The sequence below is a fragment of the Anomaloglossus baeobatrachus genome, chromosome 1 (assembly GCF_048569485.1).
Source record: "Anomaloglossus baeobatrachus isolate aAnoBae1 chromosome 1, aAnoBae1.hap1, whole genome shotgun sequence".
NCBI lineage: Eukaryota > Metazoa > Chordata > Amphibia > Anura > Aromobatidae > Anomaloglossus > Anomaloglossus baeobatrachus.
Window position 1 is genome coordinate 93,317,763 of NC_134353.1, and position 5,158 is coordinate 93,322,920.

Consider the following 5,158-nt stretch of genomic DNA (forward strand, 5'->3'; position numbering starts at 1 on the left):
CTGCTGCAAATACTCTGTTTTACAGTACCAGCTCAGTGAATGAGATTTCTGAAGTCTCATTCACACACTCTGCTTTTTTTTTTCTTGGTTTTTTTGAAATCTGAATTATATATTAATTCTTCAGGGGTTTTGAAGTGTTTTTCAACCATGCAAATAATTGAAAAAATAAATAAATAAACAAAAACACTGCAAAAACGCACATATTGAATGTAATGTTTTAAAAAAAAAAATGCTACAGAAATGCAGTGTGTGAATATAACCTTATCCTGGTTGTGTTCTAATTGGAAATAAAATAGAACGGCCATCATAACATAGAGACAAATGTAATTCTATGGTATATCCACTTTATATATTGCTAGGCAGCATCTATTTGTGCACAGTCATCTCCTCAAGATTCCATCACAAGATTCCATCATGACATCACTGATGATGGTGGGCCATTATGACATCACTGGTGGTGGGTCATTATGACATCACAATTCGGAATCCCTATGTATACAATGCTCACAGTTCCGCGGGTGCCATTTGTTGGTTCTATAGTTAGTGATTGGATTAATTTGCAGTTGCTCGCTATGGCTGATATACTTATGGATAGCATTCAAGTAGATACACTATCGGAGATTCTTGACAACAATCTCCCTGACATTGTGCATCTACCACCCGATGGCGTCCTCAGCTTCTCTCACCAGCTGGTGGTGGAGCTAATAAAAGACTGCCTGAACAAATATGACCGAGATCAACTAACCTCAGAGTATCTGACGGATTTATCTCAGAACATCAGGACAATATTACAGCAGGTAAATGGCGGTTAATCCGCACAAAACCTCCCCATAATAATAGAAAATGATGGTGGGATAGAAGGTTCTTCTTTCCACCAATATAAAATATGTGGGGTCCGCAGATAAGTATTCATTGTATCTGCAGAAAGCAAACCAAATGTCAGACATTGGAGACCTCCATTCTGCCCTTTCTCATCTCAAAATTTTACTTTTTATTTTTTTTCTTCTTTATAGGCTGATGAAAGATCTCAAAATGGAGATTTCAGTTTTCTTAAAGAGCTGGCCCAAAAAGTCCTGTCTGTATTGGAATGTCCGGCCCACTCATTGGAATGCCCGGTAAGTACCCATCCACTTCTCTATCACACGGCCTTATCTTATAAGAGAACTGTCCCTGGGTATCATAGCTGTAGGGTTTCCCAAAAACTGTCCCTGGGACTAGGGCTAGGGTAGTAGGGCTATCCAATAGCTGTCCATGGGTTGTAGAGCAAAGCACGCTATCTCTGGGTTGTAGTGCTAAGGGTGCTATTCCTGGGTTGTAGGGCTAAGGGCACTATTTCTGGGTTGTAGGATTAAGAGTGCTATTACTGGATTGTAGAGCAAAGTGCACTATCCCTGGGTTGTAGGGCAAAGGGCGCTGTCCCTGGGTTGTAAGGGCTAAGGGCGCTGTCCCTGGGTTGTAAGGGCTAAGGGCGCTGTCCCTGGGTTGTAAGGGCTAAGGGCGCTGTCCCTGGGTTGAAGGGCTAAGGGCACTTTTTCTGAGTTGTAGCGCTAAGGGCACTGTCCCTGGATTGTAGGGCTAAGAGTGCTGCTACTTGGGTGTAGAGCAAAGTGCACTGTCACTGGGTTGTAGGGCTAAGAGTGCTGTCCCTGGGTTGTAGGGCTAAGGGTGATGTAAATCCCGCCACAAGCTTTGCATCCAGCATACCTACAGCATTACACACCCCAAAAATATCCCATCACAGTCATCCTTCAGTATCACACACCCATCAAAATACCCTCCCCCCCAGAATCACACACCCATAATATTAAGTTTCTTTTTATAGTGCCAACATATTCCACAGCACTTTACACCCTATAATATCCCAACAAAAGGACCCTGCCCCCTTCATTGCACACTCCACAAATCCAGCCACCCCAAAATCCCAACAAAGGTATCTCCACATCATTATAGAAGGAGCCCATACATTCTAGCATCTACCATTTATACTGCACATAGCACCCTCTTTAGCGCATGTGCTGTAGAAATTCATAGAAAATCTTAAAAATACCACAGTCTGAGGTTATTTGCTACTGGATGATATGGATGGCAGAGAAAAGTAACTAGGTTTTACTAGCAAAACAGCTCGTGGGCCACATAAAATGATGTGGTGAGCCGGATTTGGCCCGCAGGTCTTGAGATTGACACCCCTGAATAGAACAAGTGATCAGACTATTGCTGGTTCAAGTTCCCTAAGACGACTATTAAATACTAAAGCAAATTAGAAAAAAAAGTTTTATTAAATATGAAAAAAATTAAAAGAATATATATGTTCAAATCCCCCCACTTTTACCACACAAAAATAAATGAAAAAAAATCACACATTGTATATTGCTGCGTCCCTATATATTGAATTTATCAAAATCTAATATATAAAGCTGAATGTGTGTATGTGTGTGTGTATGTCCGGGATTGGCATCTGCACCGTCGCAGCTACAGCCACAAAATTTTGCACACTCACACTTCTGGACCCCGAGAGCGTCATAGGCTATGTTTTGAGGGGAAATTTTAACCCCGGGCTTTACAGTTATTCGCCAAAAAACCTGCCTCCATTAAAGCGAATGGAGCTGGGAGCCACAGTACAGCCAGAACTTCAGAAGAATATAGAATGTTGGCGTGTCACAATGCAGTCAGGGAAAGAGACAGACAAAGACAGGGAAAGAGGAAGACACAGACAGGGTAAGAAACAGACATAGACAGGGTAAGAGACAGACACAAAGAGACAGACACAGACAAAGAGACAGAGACAGACACAGGGAAACAGACAGGGAAAGAAAGGGAAAGAGACAGACAGGGTAAGAGACAGACAAAGACAGGTAAAGAGACAGACAAAGAGACAGAGACAGGGAAAGAGACAGAGGGAAAGAGGGAAAGAGACAGACAGGGAAAGAGACAGACAGGGAAAGTGACAGGGAAAGTGACAGGGAAAGTGACAGACAGGGAAAGTGACAGACAGGGAAAGTGACAGACAGGGAAAGTGACAGACAAGGAAAGTGACAGAGATAGACAGACAGGGAAAGAGATAGACAAAGAGATAGAGAGAGATATATACAGAGGGGGAGACAGACAGAGAATGGGAGAGAAACAGAGAGACAGTTACTATCCCGGGCGTTAATACATTCTATTTATACATTTTATCCCGGGAATGTTAATACATTCTATTTTGTGAACAACAGTTATTAACCTGGGTGAAGCTGGGTAGTACAGCTAGTATAAAATAAATATAGTATAACTCATCCTAAAAAAACAACCCTCACACAGCTATATCGATGGAAAAATAAAATTATTATGGTTGTTGGAATAAGGGGAGGAAAAAACAAAAGAGCAAAAATGAAAAATCGCCCAGTCCTTAAGAGGTTAAAAATGCAGACGTGGTGCCCGTGTTTCTATTATATTATTTTTAAATTGTCCCTCTCCTGGTTTTGGCTACAAATACTGTGGTAAATAACTCCCCACGTCTGCACGAGGCCTAAGAGAACGTTCTGAGAAAAGTGATCAGATGGCGCCTGATTTGTAGAGTTACAATTGGCTTCATCTGGAAATACAAGTTTAGTCCTTCCCGATTTATGGATTTGGTGATTTAGTGAATTCCTCCACATATTAATTATATATATTATAACCAGCAGGAAACAGCAGAAGGCGACAATGAAGACGGGCAAAATCTAAACCCGGAAATCCCTGACCCTAATGGGAGTCAGTCGGAGCTGAACAGGGATCTGATCACAGGTAAGCCGGTCACTGACCTTCTACAAGGAGCAGCCAGATATTATACACAACAGGGAACTATGGGAGATTTTCTATTTTGACTCTGTGTAAGGCTCCTTCACACGAACCGGAGACACGGACACAAGTAGATCCAATAAAATCAATGAGCTTGCACACACGTCATTCACCGAAATTAAATGTATTTTTATACTTACAAGTGTATCTCAATAAATGAGAATAAATCAAAAAGTTAATTTATTTCAGTAATTCAATACAAAAAGGGAAAGACATAGATTATATAGAGTCATTACACACAGAGGGATCTATTCCTATATATTAAATAAAGTCATTACACAAAGTGGGATCTATTCCTATATATTATATAGAGTCATTACACACAGAGGGATCTATTCCTATATATTACATAGAGTCATTACACAAAGTGGGATCTATTCCTATATATTAGCCCCGTTTCACACGTCAGTGAAAAACACTGACGTTCTTCACTGACGTGTAAAACACGCACATGTCCCTCCGTGTTCCGTGATTCACGGCACACGTGGGTTGTCCATGTGCAATCCGTGATCCGTGATTGCATATGGACATTACTCACCTGCCTTCGCTCCTGCTGTCCATGGTGCTAAACTCCTCGGCTCTGCAGCGTCCGCCCACCGCTCTCTGCAGCTACTTCTGGGTCGGCTGTTCCTGCTTTCATGAATATTCATGAGCCGGGAAGGAGCTGCAGAGAGCGGAGGCTGCACAGTGCGTCGCTGGCAAGGTGAGTGGAAAATGTTTATTATTTTATATGTCAGTGTTTTTCTGGTACGTGTTTCACGGATCACACACGGATCTGTCACGCTCCCCGGGTCCCGACGCCGTCCCTCACCGCTTCGGTCCCTGGTCCTCCTGCCCCCGGCCACACATCTCACTCTTCCTCCTCTGCGTCCTCCATGCTCCCTGTCCCCCGTTCCCGTGCCACCCAAGACACACTGTCGGGCTCTCCTGCATCCTCTGCACCGCTTCCTGCTCTGGCCTCCGGCACTCGGGCTTCGCGCATGTGCATTAGGGCGCGCGCGCGGTCATTGACCTCCTATTAAAGGGCCAGCGTTCCAGAAACAGGATATTGCCAAATTCAGGTAAAGGCTATATTAAGATCTTCCTTCCAAGTGGGCGGTGCCTGTTCAATGTGTTTCATTAAGCTAGGTGTTCAGGTCCCCTCTTGCCTAGTCTCCTATTAACCTTGTGTATTTCACAGAGCCAGTCCTGCCACTCTAACCCGGTCCTGACCACGGTTCACCCTGGAAGTCCTTCGGTGACTGTCGGCTGTGACCCCACCATCTTCTCCAGCCTGAACCCGTCTCCGATCCTCAGCTTCCCCTGTGGAACTGCCCACTTGTTCAGCTGGACCTGGATCCAC

The 5,158-nt window shown here is 43.7% G+C and overlaps 1 long non-coding RNA gene across 1 annotated transcript; it reads left to right on the forward strand.

Moving 5' to 3' along the window:
• Positions 1-607: 607 nt before the first annotated feature.
• LOC142289746 (uncharacterized) lies at positions 608-3,735 on the forward strand. The gene is made up of 3 exons (XR_012750146.1): positions 608-797; positions 1,014-1,115; positions 3,660-3,735. It is a non-coding gene; the product is annotated as an uncharacterized LOC142289746 (long non-coding RNA).
• The last annotated feature ends 1,423 nt before the right edge of the window (positions 3,736-5,158 follow it).